This window comes from Pyrus communis, chromosome 10 (genome assembly GCF_963583255.1).
Source record: "Pyrus communis chromosome 10, drPyrComm1.1, whole genome shotgun sequence".
NCBI classification, from domain to species: Eukaryota; Viridiplantae; Streptophyta; class Magnoliopsida; order Rosales; family Rosaceae; genus Pyrus; species Pyrus communis.
In genome coordinates this window covers 19,823,301-19,847,675 of record NC_084812.1, presented here as the reverse complement: position 1 = coordinate 19,847,675, position 24,375 = coordinate 19,823,301, and positions in this window count along the sequence as shown.

Here is a 24,375-nt window from a genome sequence, read left to right as displayed (position 1 = left end):
TTTTAACACAAATAAAACATGCATACAAAAAAGCAATAGAAAGAGAACTAATAATATCATTTTTGTTGAAAACATATACCCAAAAGAAAAATATGTACGGATAGCAATTCAAGTTGTGACCTTAGATTCTTAATGGAATTGAAATTTTTTTATTATAATAATTAATATTTTCGGTGAGCTCTTTTTATTAGTTACAAATACAAGAACCATGAAAAATTGGCTATTCCCAAAATCTTTAACGCTAAGAGACAAATTCAATAACCAAAGAAATTATGAGCCTAACAATAGAATCAAGAAAGAAGTTGAATGAGGAGATGAGGAACTTACCCAGTGTTGAATTTCATTAATTTGAGTGCATCTGTTAAGGCCATAACTTCAACAACTAGTACAAGAACCTCCTTCAAATTTCTAGCACTAGCAAAAATAGGGTCTCCCAACAACAATACTAATATTTACTAAGTCATCAAAGTTTATCTTCAAAACAGCTAATTACTTTATGGATTATAAATGTCAGAATCTCAGATATTACAAATTATTATTAATGTTCTCTCACACTAACTATATATGCAAATTTGTTTTTAGAAAAAAAGATAGCCAACTTGAGTTGACCAAAATTGGCACTCAAGGATGTTGGGCTAAATGAAAGAAAAGGGAAGTTGGACTAAAACGCATTTACATTGATATAAAGTTAAGATGATAGTAAATATAGAAAATTACTTCAACAACTAGTACAAGAACCTCCTTCAAATTACTTTCCAACTATTTTAACACAAATAAAATATCCATACAAAAAAGCAATAGAAAGGGAACTAATAATATCATTTTTGTTGAAAACATATACCCAAAAGAAAAATATGTACGGATATCAATTCAAATTATGACCTTAGATTCTTAATGGAATTGAAATATTTTTATTATAATAATTAATATTTTCGGTGTGCTCTTTTTATTAGTTACAAATACAAGAACCATGAAACATGGACTATTCCCAAAATCTTTAACGCTAAGAGACAAATTCATGGACTAAAGAAATTATGAGCCTAACAACTGAATCAAGAAAGAAGTTGAATGAGGAGATGAGGAACTTACCCAGTGTTGAATTTCATTAATTTGAGTACATCTGTTAAGGCCATAACTTCAACAACTAGTACAAGAACCTCTTTCAAATTTCTAGCACTAGCAAAAATAGGGTCTCCCAATAACAATATTATTCTTTACTAAGTCATCAAAGTTTATCTTCAAAACAGCTAATTACTTTATGGATTATAAATGTCAGAATCTTAGATATTACAAATTAGTATTAATGTTTTCACATACTAATTATATATGCAAATTTGTTTTGAGAAAAAAAGATAGCCAACATGAGTTGACCAAAATTGGGACTCAAGGATGTTGGGCTAAATGAAAGCAAAGAGAGGTTGGACTAAAACACATCTACATTGATATAAAGTTAAGATGATAGTAAATATAGAAAATTACTTCAACAACTAGTACAGGAACCTCCTTCAAATTACTTTCCAACTATTTTAACACAAATAAAACATGCATACAAAAAAGCAATAGAAAGAGAACTAATAATATCATTTTTGTTGAAAACATGTACCCAAAAGAAAAATATGTACAGATACCAATTCAAGTTGTGACCTTAGATTCTTAATGGAATTGAAATATTTTTATTATAATAATTAATATTTTCGGTGAGCTCTTTTTATTAGTTACAAATACGAGAACCATGAAAATTTGGCTATTCCCAAAATCTTTAACGCTAAGAGACAAATTCAATAACCAAAGAAATTATAAGCCTAACAATAGAATCAAGAAAGAAGTTGAATGAGGAGATGAGGAACTTACCCAGTGTTGAATTTCATTAATTTGAGTGCATCTGTTAAGGCCATAACTTCAACAACTAGTACAAGAACCTCCTTCAAATTTCTAGCACTAGCAAAAATAGGATCTCCCAACAACAATACTATTATTTACTAAGTTATCAAAGTTTATCTTCAAAACAGCTAATTACTTTATGGATTATAAATGTCAGAATCTCAGATATTACAAATTATTATTAATGTTCTCTCACACTAACTATATATGCAAATTTGTTTTTAGAAAAAAAGATAGTCAACTTGAGTTGACCAAAATTGGCACTCAAGGATGTTGGGCTAAATGAAAGAAAAGGGAAGTTGGACTAAAACGCATTTACATTGATATAAAGTTAAGATGATAGTAAATATAGAAAATTACTTCAACAACAAGTACAAGAACCTCCTTCAAATTACTTTCCAACTATTTTAACACAAATAAAACATGCATACAAAAAAGCAATAGAAAGAGAACTAATAATATCATTTTTGTTGAAAACATGTACCCAAAAGAAAAATATGTACGGATATCAATTCAAATTATGACCTTAGATTCTTAATGGAATTGAAATATTTTTATTATAATAATTAATATTTTCGGTGTGCTTTTTTTATTAGTTACAAATACAACAACCATGAAACATGGGCTATTCCCAAAATCTTTAACGCTAAGAGACAAATTCATGGACCAAAGAAATTATGAGCCTAACAACTAAATCAAGAAAGAAGTTGAATGAGCAGATGAGGAACTTACCCAGTGTTGAATTTCATTAATTTGAGTGCATCTGTTAAGGCCATAACTTCAACAACTAGTACAAGAACCTCCTTCAAATTTCTAGCACTAGCAAAAATAGGATCTCCCAACAACAATACTATTCTTTACTAAGTCATCAAAGTTTATCGCCGAAACAACTAATTACTTTATGGATTATAAGTGTCAGAATCTCAAATATTACCAATTAGTATTAATGTTCTCTCACACTAACTATATATACAAATTTATTTTTAGAAAAAAAGATAGCCAACCTAAGTTGATCAAAATTGGCACACAAGGATGTTGGGCTAAATGAAAGAAAAGAGAGGTTGGACTAAAACGCATTTACATTGATATAAAGTTAAGAAGATAGTAAATGTAGAAAATTACTTCAACAACTAGTACAGGAACCTCCTTCAAATTACTTTTCAACTATTTTAACATAAATAAAACATGCATACAAAAAAGCAATAGAAAGAGAACTAATAATATCATTTTTGTTGAAAACATGTACCCAAAGGAAAAATAGGTATGGATACCAATTCAAGTTGTGACCTTAGATTCTTAATGGAATTGAAATATTTTTATTATAATAATTAATATTTTCGGTGAGTTCTTTTTATTAGTTACAAATACAAGAACCATGAAACATTGTATATTCCCAAAATCTTTAACGCTAAGAGATAAATTCATGGACCAAAGAAATTATGAGCCTAACAATTGAATCAAGAAAGAAGTTCAATGAAGAGATGAGGAACTTACCCAATGTTGAATATCCTTAATTTGAGTGCATCTATTAAGGCCATAACTTCAACAACTAGTACAGGAACCTCCTTCAAATTTCTAGCACTAGCAAAAATAGGGTCTACCAACAACAATACTATTCTTTACTAAGTCATCAAAGTTTATCTTCGAAACACCTAATTACTTTATGGATTATAAGTGTCAGAATCTCAAATATTACCAATTAGTATTAATGTTCTCTCACACTAACTATATATACAAATTTGTTGTTAGAAAAAAAGATAGCCAACCTAAGTTGACCAAAATTGGCACTCAAGGATGTTGGGCTAAATGAAAGAAAAGAGAGGTTGGACTAAAATGCATTTACATTGATATAAAGTTAAGATGATAGTAAATATAGAAAATTACTTCAACAACTAGTACAGGAACCTTCTTCAAAAAACTTTCCAACTATTTTAACACAAATAAAACATGCATACAAAAAAGCAATAGAAAGAGAACTAATAATATCATTTTTGTTGAAAACATGTACCCAAAAGAAAAATAGGTACGGATACCAATTCAAGTTGTGACCTTAGATTCTTAATGGAATTAAAATCTTTTTATTATAATAATTAATATTTTCGGTGTGCCATTTTTATTAGTTACAAATACAAGTACCATGTAACATGGGCTATTCCTAAAATCTTTAACGCTAAGAGACAAATTCATGGACCAAAGAAATTATGAGCCTAACAATTGAATCAAGAAAGAAGTTCAATGAGGAGATGTGGAACTTACCCAATGTTGAATTTCATTAGAAAACAATTTGATGGTGATTCATAGTTTTTCTTTTCAAGATAGGATCCTCCCCGTATCTTCCAATCACATTCGTTTATTGTACATCGTGCAATCAGCTTTTGTTAGGTACTATTTATATTCAATTTTAAATGAAAAAATTACAATAATTTCTGACCGGACGATATACGACGAACGAATGTGATTGGAAGATCTTTAGGATCCTCCTGGTTCTTTTCATGGGAAAGCAAGCAACTTTGGCAAATAAGGTAAAAAGCATGGGGAGTAGGAGAGACCTAATTATTTTTGTAGCCTATTTTATCTAACAAAGGCAAGGGGGCTGGCGGCAAAGAGAGATTGTAATGAGAGATGTGTTTCAAAGAATGTAGGGGAATGTGTGTGTATTATTCCTCCCTACGTAGTGCCTTTATTTATAATAATAAGAGTGAGAAGAAATCCTTCATCCCCAAGGAATATAAGTCCATATCGGAAAGAATAACTAGAATCAAATCTAATCTAGGATTTACACAATCACACTTAAACTAGAAAAGTTTACAACACTCCTCCTTGAGTGTGTAACGAGGTAGATTCGGCATCATGTAGAACTTGAGGAAGTTGACTCATCAGCACTGATTCTGGGAACAATGCTATTCTCAATAAGGTAGGAACTTGCATAAAGAAGTAAGTCTCATTAAAAAAAACCCTACGGTTATGGTAAAAACCCAAGTAGGGACAAAATCCATAGTTGAAGGAAAAATGCGTGACTAATGCAAAGTCAAATGAAATGTCTTTGGGACGTCATCAGGGATATGATCAAACCAAGGTTGGTGCCTTGTTAAAACCTAGTTAGGTAGCAAAAACCCAGTGGGAAAAATACTCCTGATTGTAGGGAAAAAGAGTACATTAAGATCAAGTAAGTATACTTCAGGATATTCCCCCTGAGTTTGACACAATTTCCAAAGAGAACTAGCAATGTTAACTCAGAAAGTTTACCCATACCAATTCCATGAACAAGCTTTTGAAACGTCGACTTTGGTAGTGATTTGGTGAAGAGGTCAGCCAGATTGTATTGTGAACGGATTTGCATGACTTCAATCTTCTGATACTCTTGTTATTGATGTGAGAAGTAAAACCTTGACACAATGTGATTGGTGTTGTCTCATTTGATGTAACCCTTCTTAAGTTGTTCGATGCATGTTGTGTTGTCTTCATAGATCGTCATTGGGACATACACGACGGGGTAAAGATCGCAGAAGCTTCGAATATGACCCACAACTGCTCTCAACCAAAAACATTTCCGAGTTGCTTCGTGTAAGGCGAGAATTTCAACATGGTTAGACGAAATGGCAACTAAGGTTTATTTAGTTAACCTCTAAAATATTGCAGTGCTTTCAACGGTAAGGGCATAACATGTTTAAGAACGCACCTTGTACGGATTAGATAAGTATGCGGGGGGTGCAGCATCACTCGATGATCTGTATGGATAGAACAAACCCAAATCTGTAATACCTTAAGGTAACGGAAGATGTCTTTAACACCAATCCAGTGTCTGCGTGTTTGTGCGTTACTGTATCAAGCCAAAAGATTCACAGCGAATGAGATGTCGGGTCTAGTGCATTGAGCTAAGTACAATAAAACGTATTTCATAGTTAGATAAGGAATTTCAGGCTCCAAAAGCTCTTCATCATCTTTCTTCGGAAGGAAGGGATCTTGTTTTGCATCTAGCGATTGAATAACCATGAGTACTCGAAGGCTTCGTTTATTCGCGTTAAAGCGGCGCAACACCTTCTAGGTGTAGTTCGATTGATGTCCTAAGATTTCATCCAAACGATGCTCTATTTTGGGACTGAGATAGTATCAAGTTTTTCCTAGATCTTTCATCTCAAATTTTGACTTCAGGTGCAAGGCAGTTCTCACGAGCTCTTCAGGAGTTCCAATAAGGTTTATGTCATCAACATATATTGCAACTATCGCAAAACCGAATGTGACTTCTTGATGAACACATAAGGGCATAGTTCATTGTTCACATATCCTTGACTGGTCAAATACTCACTTAGACGGTTATACCACATTCTTCCGGATTGCTTCAAACAGTAGAGTGAACATCTCAGCCTAATTGAGAGCGTGTTCCCGAGTTTGGAAATATTTGATCTATTCAATGTAAGTCATTCGATAACTTTCATATAAATTATCTTATCAAGATCCTCATAAAGATACGTATACATCCGTCAGCTGCATGAACAATGTTTTGGATACTACCAAACTGATAAGGTAGTGAAAAGTAATCACATCCATTAAGGGAGAATAAGTTTCATCATAGTCAATCCCAGGGTGTTGTGAGAAGCCTTGCGCAATAAGACGAGCTTTATAAAGCACAATTTTGTTCTTCTTATTACGCTTCCAAACAAAAACTCACTTGTAACCAACGAGCTACAGGTCCAAACACTTTACGTTTCACAAGTGAATCGAGTGCAACTTGGATTGCTTATTTCCAGTTTGATCAATCAGCTATACGTCGACATTCATCAACGGAACAGGGTTCAATGTCATCACTCAACATGATCTTAGTAGCTACTGCATATGCTAATGCATCGTTGACGATTATCTCATTTCTACACCACACATCATTTAAGCTAACATAATATACCGAAATCTCACCATTCTCGAGAGGTTGATTCGTCTTTCCAAGGGCAGTTCCGTAATCTAGAATTTCCTCATGAGTTGGATAGAATGAGTAAGTGACAGTTAGATTCACGGTAGGCTCTTCATGTGCTTATGCTGAGGGTTTTCTCTTCCAGGGGTGTGGATTCTTTGAATTAAGTGGTCTACCATGCTTTTGTGTAGGGGTAGATGATTGGCTAGCCGCTAATGTACGTGAATCACCAAAATTGGTGTCCTGGGCCTCCAGAAGGGAAGTCTGTCATACATTTGGTACATCCATCATTTCAGACATATTCGCAGCTAGAATATGTGATTTTGTCACTCACGCTATATCAGTGAAAACATTTGGCATGCTTTGAGCTATGCTCAGAAGATCTAATACGTGCTACATTTCAGTTTCAGATTGAGCGGTGTGAGGATCTAAATGAGACAAAGTAGGAGTTTTCCACGATAATTCGAGTCATTCTTTAAGAACGTTGACGTTCTTCTCTCCCCTAACAACGAGAAGACTGTCTCATAGAAGTGACAATCCACGCAACGAGCGGTAAACAGATAGCCTGTCAAAGGTTCTAAGTAATGAATAATTGAAGAAGAATCCTATCCGACATAGATTTTCATCCTTCACTGCTACCCTATTTTTTGTACATAAGGGCGGCAAAATTGGCATGTAGACCGCACAACCAAAAACGCGCAAATGCGATATGTCAATTTCGTATCTAGTAACTAACTGAAGGGCACTATATGGTTGTGTCGCAACAGGCTTCAGGCAGACCAACATGGTTACGTGCAATATTGTATAGGCCCAAGCAGCGATCGGGAGCTTAGTACGTATGACCAATGATCAAGTAATCATTTGTAAGCGCTTAATGAATGCCTATGCCAAGCCGTTCTGGTGTAAACATGGGGTACATAATGTTCAAAGTCAACCCTAACCGACATGCAGTAGTCATCAAAAGTTTTAGATGTGAATTCTTTAGCATTATTCAATCGAATAGATTTGATCAAATAATCAGGGTGATGAGCCCTGAGCTTGACAACCTGAGCTAACAGTTTGGTGAATGTAGCATTCCTTATGGACAACAAGCACACATGTAACCAACGCGTAGAGGCAACAACCAAAACCAAAAAATTATCTAAATGGTTCGCATGGATGGTGAATCAGTCCACAAATGTCCCCTCCCTAAATCTTTTGTAGAAAAATAGGAGGATTTGAGCGAATCTTGTCATAAGAAGGATAATAAGCTTTCCCATAGAGCATGTTTGACATGCGATTCCTTGAATCGAAACTAAATTTCAGGTTAGTGGATGGCCGTGTGATGATTTGAGGATACGACTCATCGCTATTTGTCCAAGATGTCCTAAACGATCATGCCAAAGTATAATTTCATGCGCAGTCTCAGATGTAAGGCCGGCCACATAGTGGCTTTTTATGGGGTGTATAGTCGTAGTATACAGACCACTTGAGATGCGCTCCATCTTGTCTAGAATACGCTTATGGCCATGTTCGTAAGAAGTTATGTACAGAAATTCAACTCCATTTTCTACACGGGTTTCAGCATGGTAATTATTATCTCTAATATCCTTAAAACTTAACAACGTTCTTTCGGAACGTGGAGAATAAAGTGTCTCATCAATTGTCAAAATTGTACCATTGGATAACATTATACGTGTCTGACCGTATCCTTCGATTAGGTTGGATAGGCCTGAGAGGATTGTCATAGGTGCATTCTTAGGTATAATGTTAGTGAAATAGATGTTGTCACACAAAACGATGTGCATGGTTGCACTATCTGCCAAACAACTAACTTCCCCACTAGTCATACCTAGAATGAAAATAAATTTGAATTGGTCATATGCATAAAAGTTCTAAAAAAACAAATATCCATCCAAAATAATTTTAAGTATTCAAGGACAGTAATTAATTAAAAACTTAATATCTAAAAAAAAAAAAAATCACCAACAAATAATCCAAACATAAAAGGAAAATTGTTCAAAATTAACCAAAAAAACAAAGGTGGGGTTCGACCATTAGGTGGAATTCAGCCATATTGTCTAAGTTTCAACTAGAAAAATAGTTTATGTCTAAGATTCTAATCTTCCATAAGGGTACCGGCCTCTTGAAAGTCAAAAACCTCCATCTTGGTACTCTCCGGTTCGTCCATTTGCACAAAGTTTGATTCAAACTTCTTACGACGAGAGTGATATTCAGTTACAACCTTCTGGGGAGCTCACCAAACACGAGACCAATGGTCTTTTGAACCACAACGATAACACATATCTGCATATATGGTTTCAAGTGCTTTGCCCTTAGTCTTGAAGTTTGGGTCCTTGGGAGCGAGGTTATGGTGCTTCAGGGCTTTGTTTCCTCCCTTAGATGGGCCTTAACTCTATTGACCTTGATGGGGTGGCTTTTGGCCACCCCTACCATGCCTCTTTTGGCGTTTTGGGTGTTGGTTTGTGCTATAGTGTGTTTCAGGCACATCAATCGCCCTAATAGGTCGAGCTTGATCATTTTTCTTCAACAGCTGATTCTACTTTTCAGTGAGAAGTAAAACAGAGATCAAATCTGAAAGCTCAGTGAACTTCTGACCTCTATATTGTTGCTGCATGACAAAATTAGTAGCAGAGAATGACGAATAGGTATTATCCAAAAGATCATCTTCAGTCGAAGTTTCGTTACAAAACTTGAGAAGTGATTGGATTCGACAAACTTCATAATTATATTTATTCACAAACTTAAAGTCTTGGAAGCACAAATGCTGCCAGTCATGTCTTACTTCGGCAAGAAGATGTCATTTGGGTGATCAAAACAATCAGCCAAAACGACCCATAGTGTTCATGGATCCTCCTCAACAAGGTACTCGATTTGCAAGACGTCATGAATATGTCTTCGAATAAAGATCATAGCAATGGCTTTCTCAACTTCACCAACCAGATTGTCAGTCTCATCTTCAATGGCGGGACGTATATTCTTTGCAGTGAGGTGGAGCTTCACATCTTAGACCCATTTGAGGTAGTTCCTTCCAGAAACCTCCAAAGCGGTGAAGTCGAGTTTGTTCAAATTCGACATGTTCCCATCACAAAATAGATGGACAAGATGTGGTTAGTGTAATGGAGAAAAATATCAATCCATTCACATACGAGTAGAACATTCAGGTTCTAATATACATGTATTGCTTAAAATTTGCATGAAAAACTTCGGGTTTTCATGGGTGATGTTTGTAAGGAAAACTTTAAGTTTTCAAACAAGGCATGTTTCTAGAAACTTCAAGTTTTGAAGTAATTATGAACTTCAGATTCATATGTTCCTGTAGACAAATGCAAATATATACATAGAAAAATGCAACAAGAAAATATGCAAACAGATTTTCAAGTCTATAATTATAATTGAATTAATTATTTCGCCTTTAGGCCAAATTTAAAGTGCGGGTGAAAAAATATAAAACCCATTGGTCCTAAAATAATTAGGCAATTAAACTCGGGGCCCAAAAACTTGGACCAAAGCCCACAGGTGGGCTGAGTAGTAAACTTGTATTGTGTAGCCCAAACCCAAAAATTAGGATGGGTTAAACAGGGGCTAATCAAGCCCTAAATGAAATGGTTGAACTACAAGCCCAGTAGCAGCAAAACGGCTGCAATAAGGCTGGACCCAAGAACATAGGCCCAGGCTGGGTGCTGATTAGGTACACCAATGAACCAATTGTAAGCTAGGATCCAGTGCATCACAAGCATATGGGACATCGTAGCCCTCAGGCTGGTGTCGATAGTTGGGCCGAGCCATTTCAAGTTAAGTAGAGTGTGGAGTCAAGTTAGGCCTGCAATAGCAAGCCCAAAGACAAAAAAAGTTCTTCAGACTGAGTCAATACCAGGCCCAAAAATAGGGTCGGGTTTGGACCAAGAAACCTAGCAAAGCTAGGGGGTGTTGTCGGGGAAGAAGACCGGTGCCACCACTGTGGGTGGCCAAATCTTAGACTGAGAAACTCAGAGGTACCCTTTTTGGGTGCTTTCGCCCATGATTACGAACGGAGATTGTGAAATCTCAACAATTCAACCAAAAAAAACCTAGAGATTGAAATCGGGATTTCGAGAAATCCGATGAGATTTGAAGGAATCTCAGCCAAATAGCATCAGTGGATGATCTTCAGGTCATCAGGGAGCGAGCCAAGGTGGCTGGGCATGGCTGCAGGCCATACATCATGGTGATTTCAGGGTGGGCGACGCCTTTTAGGCGTCGATTCGGGGTTTTGGGCCTGGAGTCGTAGCTCTAGGATGGGTTCTTAGCTCGGGGGTCCATCGACATGGATGGGTTTCGATGAAACGCTAAGCTAAAATTTTTTTTTTTTTTTAATTTCAAATTAATTCAATGCATATTTATATAATTTAATGCATGAGCAGTTATTTGATGCAATTCATGGCAATAAAAAGTTCACATAATTCAACAATTACGAATATAATGCATATACAATTTATGTAGAATCTAAAATTCAAAAAAACATAAAGTTAGGTCATGCATTATGGTGAATGTTCATGTTATCTGGGCCGCAAAAATATCGAGATAAAAACCATTGTTTTGGAAGAACCTGATTGCGTGATGATATGGATGAACTGGTTTGATGCAGAAAACTTCCAAGTCAGATTCCTAAGCGCAACAGTAAGAGCGTACTGATAACGTGTTGTAGCTTATTTTATCTGACAAAGGGAAGGGGGCTGACAACAAGGAGAGATTGTAGAGAGAGATGTGTTTGTAAATGTGTGTGTGTGTTATTTCTCCATATGTAGTGCCTTTATTTATAGTAATAAGAGGGAGAAGAAATCCTTCATCCCGAAGGAATACAAGTCCACATAGGAAAGAATAACCAGAATCAAATCTAATCTAGGATTTACACAATCACACTTAAACTAGGAAAGTTTACAACAATTATGTATTAATTTGCCATTTTTATTAAAGTACTATTTATGAATTAAGAAACGGATGAGGATCCTCTCTGGATTCTCTTTGTGGGGATCCTAGGGATCATCACATTCTAGTCATTCATCATACATCGTGTGGCCAATTTTTGTTAGTTACTAGTTATGTTTAATTTTAAATAATAAAATTCAAATGATTTCTGACCGCACGATGTACGATGAATGACTAAGATATGAGGATCTCTAGAATCCCTACAATTGGGGTCCAGATGGGATCCAAATCCTTAAGAAACATATTAAATAATAGCTTTGGCAGGAGTTGGGTGGGTTGTTATACCTACAATAAGCAACAAGAAGCTCATATAGATAGTATTATAGTTGTAGTTTGTAAAAATCCTCCCTAGGCTACAGCCCACTGTAACTGTGAGTGTAGCTTCGCCAGTGCATATAGAGTAATATCTTATACAAGATTAATAATTAACATTTCACTACTTAGTATAAGATTAATTGATAGAAGGAGAGAGAGCGGAGAAAAGGGATTCAAAGAGACAAGAAAGAAAGAGAAAAGTTTTTATTTTTATACAAGGATACTTAACTAAAGAGAAAAAAGAAAAAATTAGCATCGAATTTCTCATTCTCGATATTTGAACTTACGACTTTTCACTTATAAATAAAGAGGAATGCTACTAAGCCTCAATAACAAATAACAAATGACTTTTCACATTATTGCTATCCTATTGTGAGGCTTAGCCTCCACCCCAACCCCCTCCCCCTCCCCCTCCCCCACCCACACTATTAATGTATATAATATTGTTTGTTAAATAAAATAATTTAAAAAATAAAAAATAAATAAAAAAATAAAAAATAAAAAATAAAAATAAAAAAACCTTGTAAAAAGAGGCCAACACCCGCAAATGTTTTCACATTTTAAGTTTATTGGCCACTTCTTACTAGTTACTTCCATTCCATTCGCAACATACCCCCCCTCCAAACATACTCTCAAAGAACTGGGGCGAGACCCAATGTTTATTTTGTAATGAACTAAAGATGTTCTGCTAGTAGTAATACGATCTAATGATTATCACTATAAATTAGGTTGCTCTGGTTCTACATATATATCATGTCAAAAAGTCAAAAAATGATTATCCAAGAAAATGGAAGGCCATCAGACACGTTTTAAAATCTGCATATCAATTAGTTGATTCAATTCAACATGCTGACGCAGCACATGGACCCGGGGTCGATCAAAAGAGAAAATATCTCCAGATTAAAGAAAGATTTATATTTGTCTCTGCTTATATTCATAAGTAGTAGTTGATCAATCGTTTATCACATAAAAAAAGTGATAAGCACGAAGATGAAACAGGAAAGAGCCGTGCGTGTATTGAATACGACCTTGCTTTTCACCTTCACTTATTATATTGAAGGGGAATCTGGACTTTGCGTCTCAATGGCTTCCGATCGTACATTCAAACCCTAAACAGCTAGTTAGAAGTTAAATTAGCATAGCTGCTTATGCCAAAAGTTGAATACTTCTAGTGTGAAAATGACTGATTAAACATTAGAAGAACAATTGAATTAACTTTTGCGTAAATCATGACATTGACTATAAGTTTTTGTCTGTTTGGACAAAAGGCAAACACCATTTTCATGGATCCACTTGAGACTTTACTATATTTAACATATGGGAATATTTTAAATCTGATCGTTGCAACTTGCTACATAGGAATAGGATGGATTTATTCAAAGGTTTGTCAATTTTATGGACTGGATAAAGTAAGAAATATTATCGGGTAAATTACATTTTCATAACTCAGGTTTTGAGTCTATTTCAATTCCTTACAACATCTTTAAAACATTTCATTTTCATACCTTAAGTACTATTTTAATTCAAAATAATGCATCCGTTACATTTTTCATCCATGAATCCATTAAATGCTGACGTGACTACCACATATATGTCACATGGCTGCTAAATGTGTGCCACGTGGCAAAAAAATAATTTAAAATTTTTTTTTTAAACCTGAATTTTCTCAAAAAAAAAAAAAAAAAAAAAAAAAAAACCATTATCCCCCCCCCCCCCCAAAAAAAAACGATCCACATTACCTAAAGAAGGAGAAGAAGTAGAGGGAGGAAAAAATAAAAAATAAAAAAATAAAAAAAAATAAACAAGAAGAAGACGAAGGCGAAGAAAAAAAAAATAAACAAAAACAAAATGGCAACCCAGTTCGTCCGCCAACACCCACCCCACCTCCCCCGCGACCCACCTCCCTTGCACAGAGACCCCGAATCACACCTAATCTCAGGTTGTGGTAGATTCATCTTGGGGATTTTGAGTTTGAGATGATTTTTGGACTGGTTTTGTGGTAGATCCACCTAATCTCGGATGGGATTTTTGAGGGTGGGTGATGGGGGATGGGAGAGAGGGGTGGCTCGGGTGGGATTTTGGGGTGGGTGATGAGGGATGGGAGAAGGGGGTGGGTCAGGGATGGGTTTTTTTTTTTTTAATTCAAGTTTTTAAAACAAAAAATTTAAAAAAAAAAATCTTTTTTTGCCACGTGGCACACATTTGGCAATCACGTGACATATACGTGGCAACCACATCAACACTTAACGGATCTATGGATGAAAAATGTAACGGATGTATTATTTTGAAATAAAATAGTATTTAAGGTATGAAAGTGAAATGTTTTGAAAGTAAAGAATTGAAATAGATCCCAAAACTGAGGTATGAAAATGTAATTTACCCAATATTATATATTAATACCCAAATGTTATACACAAGGAGTTACGGTCGATCCCCTCTCAAGATAAGATTTTATTTTGATAAAAGGCCAAATACATTCAAGTCAAACTTATATTGAATAAATCCAATCGTGCCTGCTCATTTATACTATACATTATCACTCTTCTACCCTTTTTTATTTATGTGGATGTTGCTTCTGCTGATGTAAGTTCTTATTCATGATCAATGAAGGTTTCATTAACAAAACTAAAATAAAAAAGATCTTATGTTACCAAAGTAAAAATTCATATTATACATACAAGATTAAATGTTTAGAATTTAAAAGTAGTTAATTATTAAAAATCAAACAATTTTTAATTTTTATCCCAAAAATGAAATTAGTCAATCTGCTTTGCTCCAAACGCATGTGAACATAGAAATGCTTTGAAATTACTTCATAGAAATTGCTTGACGTATAAGTTATAAATCATCCAAAATAATTTTATTATTAGTGTTTCAAGCTGCAATCATCCCAAGCACAACTCTAACTCTACCACTTCCCATGACTCAGCACCACATCCCCATCTATCCCATCCCCTCCCATTGTAGGTTCTTGATTTCTATACCAATGACGATCTTTCACCGGCCTTCCTCGTTCGAGAAGAAGAAAAAACACAAAAAGCGATGAGGAAATAAAAAAGAGGAAATACGGCACGTTATATTGGATCAATGGAGATTCGTACAAGGATTTCAAGAGGTCAGTGATGGCGATTATGGAGAATCAGATGTTTGTTTGAACTTTTCCTTAATTGTCGTTGTAGGGCTGAGCTTGCTAAGGATGACACCTGCTTGGTAGATGTGAAAAGTTGGGGAAGAGTCGAAGAGGGCAGAGCTTTATAATTTGTTTATTTTTAATTTGGTTTATATATTAAGGGTATAAGGGGAACAAACAATTTATATTTTCAGACGTTAAAATTTCTACTTTAACCTCGCAATGAAGTAAACATGTCAAAAGCTGAATGAGAAAGAAACAAAGAAGAAGGTAAATAGGGAAAATAGATAATATTCTTCATGTGTGGAACACACCACATTACATTTCACAACACATACATATGTAAATGATGTTTTACTAATAAGGAACTCAATTTTCAGCTTGTGTAAGCTGAAGACGCTTACGAGGCTACGACCAAGAATAAGAGCCCTCCTAGGTGTTGAAATCAACAAGAAAGAGAAAACAAAAAGTTGATAAAGATGGTATTATATAGGGACTAGGATTCTCTCTCTTTATCTTTCTATCCCCTCTCATTCTCTGCTTTTATATTCTCTATTTTGTCTTTCTATTTTTATAAAAAAAAAAATTAATATAAGATGTTGACGTGGCTTAACCGTGACTGTTCAAATATGAGGAGAGTGAAGGGGAGGGAAAAAAAGAAAGGAGAGAATCATACTCCATTATATAGAAAGCCAGTTTTGGTAATGGGTGACTTTGGATGCGGTCTCTATTTATCAACGTTCTTTGATTGAAACTTTGTTGGTTTTCGGTTTTTTATTAAAGTCCCTGAAATTAATGCAATAATGCATTTCTATGTAGGTTATTATAATTTTTAAATTAAAATTTGATATTTGTAGTTATTTATATTAATGAGATTTTAAATAAAATCCATAATTTGTTGAAAATATTAAAAAAAAAATTATACTTAAATAAAACACATGATTTGTCATTACTTATATTAATGACATTTTACATACAAAAAATTGGTAATTTTTATATGATACATTTTACATACAAAAAGTTGGTACATTTTATACTAAAAAAAGTGATATGTTTTATATAATGGGTACATTTCAAATAAATAAAAAATGGGTACATTTTACATATAACAAAGTGGTACATTTTTAAAGACAAATGGGTACATTATTAATAAATTATGGGTACAAATAAAAGGTTAAAAAAAATATGAGTAAAAATAAAAGTTTGAAAAATATGGACACAAAAAGAAATTAATATATGGGTACAAACTAAAACTGAATAGAAAATCGGCACAATTTTTTTTTAAAAAAAAGGGTAAAGTACAAAAAACTACCTCCACTATTGGGGTCACGACAGTTTCATACCTCATCTTTTAAAATTGACTGTGACATCTCACATCACCCAGGGGAGTGATCCTTATATGTATATTCACATCCTTACCTAGCGCGAGGCCTTTTGGGAGCTCACTGGCTTCGGGTTCCGTAGGAACTCCGAAGTTAAGCGAGAAAGGGGCTAGAACAATCCCATGATGAGTGACCCACTGGGAAGTTGCTTGTGAGTTCCCAAAAACAAAACCGTGAGGGAATGGTAAGCCCAAAGCGGACAATATCGTGCTATGGTGGTGGAGCGGGCCCGGGAAGTGATCCGCCCCGGGCCGGGATGTGACAATTTGGTATCAAAGCCAATCCCTGGCCGGAAATGTGCCGACGAGGACGTCGGGCCCCTAAGGGGGGTGGATTGTAACATCCCACATCGCCCAGGGGAATGATCCTTAAATGTATATTCACATCTCTACTTAGCACGAGGCCTTTTGGGAGCTCACTGGCTTCGGGTTCCGTAGGAACTCCGAAGTTAAGCGAGAAGGGGGCTAGAGCAATCCCATGATGGGCGACCCACTGGGAAGTTGCTCGTGAGTTCCCAAAAACAAAACCGTGAAGACGTGGTCGGGGCCCAAAGCGGACAATATCGTGCTACGGTGGTGGAGCGGGTCCAGGAAGTCGTCCTGCCCGGGCCGAGATGTGATAATTTGGTATCAGAGCCTAACCCTAGTCGCGTGTGTGCCGACAAGGACGTCGGGCCCCTAAGGGGGGTGGATTGTGACATCCCACATCACCCAGGAGAGTGATCCTTATATGTATATTCACATCCTTACCTAGCGCGAGGCCTTTTGGGAGCTCACTGGCTTCAGGTTCCGTAGGAACTCCGAAGTTAAGCGAGAAAAGGGCTAGAGCAATCCCATGATGGGTGACCCACTGGGAAGTTGCTTGTGAGTTCCCAAAAACAAAACCGTGAGGGAATGGTAAGCCCAAAGCGGACAATATCGTGCTACGGTGGTGGAGCGGGCCCGGGAAGTGATCCGCCCCGGGCCGGGATGTGACATTGACAATGTCATACCACATCTTACGAATTTGTGACAATGTCATACCTCCGTCAATTTTTTAGTTTTTCTGTTAAATGCTGACGTGGCAAGAGACAGGGACCACTTTCTATTAAAAAATTAATAAAATATTATTAAAAACTAAAAAAAAATATTTAATATTTTTTAAATATTAAAATAATAAATAAAAGTAAAATTAAAAAAAAAAAAAAAGGGGTAAAGTACAAAAAACTACCTCAACTATTGGGGTCACGACAGTTTCATACCTCATCTTTTAAAATTGACAATGTCATACCGCATCTTACGAATTTGTGACAATGTCATACCTCCGTTAATTTTTCTGTTAAGTGCTAACGTGGCTTGATTCGGGACCTACTTTCTATTAAAAAATTATGAAAAACTTAAAAACAATTATTTAATATTTTTTAAATATTAAAATAATAATAAAAATGACATACCCCGACCCAGAAAGTCCACTTGGACCCTGAATCGAGCTGTGCTGGCCGACACCTGGAAGGTGACGAAGCCATAAAATGTGATAGTGTATAAAAAGTGAATGAATTTGAATCCAAAAGTGTCTAAATACCAGAGTGCGCTACGAGTGGGAGCGAACCCATTTCACGCGCGATTTCAGAGCATAAGTAAGGTACAGTAATGTGGGTAAGAATCATACCCTCAAAAATATTCATCAATACTAAGATTTGCCACAAATTCTTGTCGATACAAACTCAGCAGCTAAAACCTGGAGGGCACCAAACAGAAGGTGTGAGCCAAAGTTACTACCTCTTTAAAAGTAATGCCCCTAAATGTAAAACCCGTATCGTTTTCCATAAGATAGTACAACATATATACATATATCCAAACCATACTCGGAAATGACCAAAACCACGGTTTGCCATCAACTCCACCATACATTAATAAGTAGGCCAAATGAATTAAATCAATACAAAGTGATATATCAGTCAGAGTCATCTAAAATGACGTGTACAACTTATCCATATCTCATCAATCATGGCTAGCATGTAAGTCGGAGTTAAGTGACCTGTACGAATTATCCATATCTCATCAATCCTGGCTAGCATATAAGTCGGAGTCACCTACAGTGACATGTACGACTTATCCATATCTCATCAATCATGGCTAACATATAAGTCGGAGTCACCTATAGTGACCTGTACGACTTATCCATATCTCATCAATCCTGGCTAGCCAATAGCTCAATAAGTATACCTGCACACGAGTCGGAACCACCTAAAGTGGTCTGTACGACAGGACTGGGTGTAAATAAATATGCTCAAGTGCTACGATCACGTGAAGACTGGGCGAATAATCGCGGGTCATCTACGAGTCGGAACCACCTAAAGTGGTCTGTACGACAGGACTGTGCACCTACCTTGAATCCAAGGTGAGCGTAAGGTGCGGGAGGTGAACATCACGTGAAGGACTGTGCCCTGGCCACGGGCGGGAGCACTAACACCGGGGTGCAGGTTTATGAGCTATACTATGTCTCAACAAAATCGTACTCACTACCATCACTAACATCAACATATACTCACCTGAAGCTTACCTGGGTGTCCTGCGTCCACCTTTGCACTTGAAAGCATTCCCAATAATTATATGCAAGTAGTATACATATGGATATACCATGATGCAATCTAAAACTCAACCATGTTGTAGCATTTTCAATTATAAACAATACGGTGTGAAATGTACAATCAATAACGCTCTACTCCCGAACTACTTATTTTCAGGGATAATTATCCATAATAACCCAATTAACACTAATTAACTAACTAATTCACAAAACTAAAACTTGTCTTTATCAATTTCCTTCGCATTACTCAATTTCCCAAATAAGGCTTTTGTCTCAAATATTTTATGGCTGCATCTAACGTCTCGTTAGACTGCCTACGTACCCTAAACAGGGATCAAGCCATTCGTAGTTCATATAGGTACTTCAAGCATTCACAATAATTATATGAAGGTAATATACCTAATCAATTTAAAAATATCGATAGAACTCTCAATAATATGCACAATAAAAAGGAAAAGATCCACTCACCTGGAGTCCACGCTATACTTCTCTAGCACGCGCATCGAGGCGTCCTGAATGATCGGTCCCTGTGGCCAATTATCAAATCACATCTCAGAACTCTTATCCGTAGAATACGCAATTCACATAAAACACAACCTCAACGACATTCTAAAATAGTTTGATACCCATTGACCACAAGTCAACCGTCGATCAAAGATCGACGGTAGGGTTTACAACCCTGTATATCTTGACCTGGAAGATCCGCATATCAGATTTTCAATCCACAACTCCCAACGATCCACAATATGTTTCTAGAATAACATATTAAAATTTCATTACGATCCAACGGTCAAATCTCCGCCAATTGCCTAAAACAAGTGGTCGTGAACATTTATTTTACTAACTTACAAATCCAATTCAGGAAGATCCGTAAGTCGGATTCCCGATCCGTAAATTCCTATAATCTTTAAATATTACGTATTATAATGTATCCAATTTTGGTGACGATCCAACGGTCGGATCATCGATTCACATTTTATCAAGTAACGTATCGTAACGAATTTAGGTTCCAACTATCAACCTACGTCATTCAAATGACAAAAATGAATTCAAAACATTTGACATAGCCTAAAAATAGCATTGGCGACCCACTGGCCACGCGCCGCCGCGGGTGGCGGTCAGCCGCCCCGACTCGCCGGAAAATTTAACTATTTCCAAAAATTCTCAAACTTCCCAGAAATGAAGATCTCAGTGAGTGGAACAACTTTCATACCTGCCACGAAGTCCAAAAGTGGACGGAAGATGGTCAATTTTGCCCACGAAGCCGGGGGGTGCCTAAAACTTCCCGACGTCGATTCGTCGTCTACGGTGGTCCAACGGGGTCAATGTTGGTTGGGTTTTGCTCCTGGGATGATGGGCTACAAAGCCCAAGTGGTGGCATCGGCCATTGCTTTGCCGATTTGCCGGAAAATCGAGAAGGGTGGCCGGAGCTCCATTGATTTTCGTCAACTTTCGTGGCCTCAAACCGCCTCATACCATGGTTAATCAAGGTGGTTATTGGGTGGGTTTTGTAGAGGGGAATGAGAGCTTCAAGATGGTGGTGGTGGCATCGAAAAACTCCACCGGAGTTGGCCGGAATTGGCCTTGGAAAATGGGCACCCGCGGTGGGTGCGGGTGGACGAAAACCCATTTCCCTTCTTTTTTTTTTTTTTTTTTTTTTTTTTTTTTCTTTTCTTCTCCCTCCATTTCTGATTGGGCTTCCCCCACAAAGTGGGGATTTAATTTAAATAAACACTAACCTTGAATAACCAATTTTGAACGTCCGTAACTATACCGTTATAATCCGGACTCGCAAACGGCTTTCGCCTATAAGTTCGTACCAATGAGTACTACGAGGATATGCTAAAAGAATAAGTCCCACATCTTTCAAGTCGATGGTCAATGGAAGTCAAAGTCCTTGCCTCTAGGGCAATTTCGTAAATTCACGCTTTTAAAATAAAATAAAAACGTAAAATTTGGAACGGGTTGTCACAAAAAAGCAGAAAGAAAAAAAAAAAACCCTCATTTCGTCCCTCCCCTCCCCCCTCCTCCCTCCTCTCCTCTCCCCATCTTCATTTTCTTCCCCCACCTGCAAATCCCAACAAAAAAAAAAAAAAAAAAAAAATCCAATTTGTCTTCCCCCCACACCCACACTCAATTTCCCCCACACCCACACTCTTCTCCCTCATGCAACCCAGAAAAAAATTAAAAATTAAAAAAAAAATTAAAAAAAAAACCCAGATCCCGTCGCCGGGAAGATGGGTGAGCAGAGAATGTGAAGGATGGGTGCGGAAGAGGATGTGGAGAATGGATGAAAGTGGTGGATTTGGGGTTTGATGGGTTTTCAAAATATATATATTTTTTTTTTCCTTCTTCTTCTTCCGCAGGGGAGTTGATGGTTTAAAAAAAAAAAAAAATTTCTTTCCTCCTTTTTTTCCTCTTCTTCTTCTTCCTCCTTCTCCTTCTCCTTCTCCTTCTTCTTCTTCCGCAAGGGGGTGTTGATGGGTTTTCAAATTTTTTTTAATTTTTTCTTCCTCTTCTTTTTCTTCCTCCTCCTTTTCTTCCTCTTCTTCTTCTTCCTCCTTCTCCTTCTCCCTTCTTCTTCTTCCGCAAGGGGGTGTTGATGGGTTTTCAAATTTTTTTTAATTTTTTCTTCCTCTTCTTCTTCTTCCTCCTCCTTTTCTTCCTATTCTTCTTCTTCCTCCTTCTCCTTCTCCCTTCTTCTTCTTCCGCACCGACAGGGGGAATTTTTTTTTTTTCCTTCCTCCTTTTTTTCCTCTTCTTCTTCTTCTTCTTCCTCCTCCTCCTCCTCCTCCTCCTCCTCCTTCTCCTTCTTGTTCTTCCGCAGGGGGTTGTTGGGTTTTCAAAATTTTTTTATTTTTTTTATTTTTTTGGGTTTGCAGGTGGGGGGAAGAAAATGAAGATGGGGAGAAGAGAGAGGAGGGGGGGAGGGACGAACTGATGGGTTTTTTTTTCCTCTCTGCTTTTTATTATTATTTTAATATTTAAAAAATATTAAATAATTGTTTTTTAGTTTTTAATAATTTTTTAATAGAAAGTATGTCTCGAATCAAGCCACATGAGCACTTAACAGAAAAACTAACAGAAAAATTGACGGAGGTATGACATTGTCACAAATTCGTAAGATGCGGTATGACATTATTAATTTTAAAAGATGAGGTATGAAACTGTCGTGACCCCAATAGTTGAGGTAGTTTTTTGTACTTTACCCTTTTTTTTTTTTATTTTACTTTTATTTATTATTTTAATATTTAAAAAATATTAAATATTTTTTTTAGTTTTTAATAATATTTTATTAATTTTTTAATAGAAAGTGGTCCCCGTCTCTTGCCACGTCAGCATTTAACAGAAAAACTAACAGAAAAATTGACGGAGGTATGACATTATCACAAATTCGTAAGATGCGGTATGACATTGTCAATTTTAAAAGATGAGGTATGAAACTGTCGTGACCCCAATAGTTGAGGTAGTTTTTTGTACTTTACCCAAAAAAAAGGTTGCAAATTAAAATCAGTACAAACTAAAAGCAAAAATATATGATACAAAATTTAGCCATAAATATAAATATATCAAATGTAATGCTTCTAAGATTAAATGGATAATTTAGAAATAAAATTTAATTATTTTGATATGTAAAATATTTTATTATTGAAATAATTAATGATATTTATTAAAACCGAGGGACCTTGATTAAAATTTAAAAAGGAATAAGGTTTTAATCAATGAAGTTGAAAAAATAAGGATGGGAACCTAATTTCTCCTTTGGTAATTAACCACTACTAATCATGTTTAGACTTCAGGCGTTTATTAATTAATATGGCGTACAGCTAAGCCTTTAAACAAACAATCGAAAATGATCAACTGGCTACAAAGCTTTTCCTAGAAACTTCTTTATTTCTGATTTGTTCTATAAAAGATCAACAGCTAAGCCTTTAAATAAACAAACAATCTCACATTTATGGGAGAAGAAATATTACATGGCTTATAAGTAAGTTAGACTATTCGTTATGCTGCCAACTGATTTTATGGTAGAGCATGCATGCCCACTACTTTTGAGCTTGACTGGACCGGCTGCTTCTTGCTACATATGTAACACTTATGGGTGCAATTTGAATAGGAATATCCGACTTCAAACAAAAAAGTTTCGATATATTTTGTCCGATTCCAATCTAAAATTGAAATTTTGAAATTCGAAAAAATCCGAATACTTATTAAACTGGTACCCCGCTCCCAGTAATTTGTCGAGATTAGAGTAGCTGATACGTTGTTTTGATCAGCTTTTCGGATTTATCTGGTTATTTTCTTCAATTACTATCATCTCTCTATGGCCAAAAGACCTTCTGTTACTAATTTACTATCATCTCTCTATGGCCAATAAAACCATTAAAAAGAAAAGGATTACACCACCATTGGTAAGCGTTGCTACTACTCCATCTAGTCCTGCAAGTCAGGCCATATACAAGGCTGCTCAAGTTTCACAGTCAAATAAACTCCACAAAAGCAGCCAAAAATAAGTGGACGCAATTATATAGTATGACTTTTGTTGGTGCTTCAATTCACAGAAAGAAACCATATATAAGCATTAAAACAAATCAAAAAACAAATTTAAATCCCGCCGAAAATATAAATATTATATTAAAAACAGTGGTGCGGAAAATTAACAATTACATATTTCAAACATGTCGATGTCAAAGACAGCCCATAGTCACAACCATTATTATTTTTTAAATTATAGAATTTATCTTATCATCCACATTGACGGCAAATTAATTCCTTTTCTTCTGCAGCTCTGGTACCACATGAGACCACAACATATATTTGGCCTTCATAAAACGGTACACCAAAGTGGAGTCGGTGGTCCCAAAAAATATAGCCATGAAAATTTCAACTCGAATTGAATGTTCTAAACTTTGCTAGCTTTCTAATAAACCAATCCCTAAGGTAACGCCAAGTCACGATGTTTGTTGTATTCACGTGAAAAAGTCATCGACTTAGTCGCCTATCTATGATGGTATATGCTGGCTTACTGTATCCAACAATGTCACGCTTCTTTTCCCCCAAATGAGAAGTCCGCTCCGTACCTAATTAGTCCTATCCGTTTCCATGTTTGCTTCCTACGGATTTCCTTGTCACTTGCTCGATCGACTAATTTTCCTGTGAACCAGCTGTGCATTTTTTTATCTCAATTTCTCACGTATCTTTCAGCATGTAATCGTAGCCGTTCA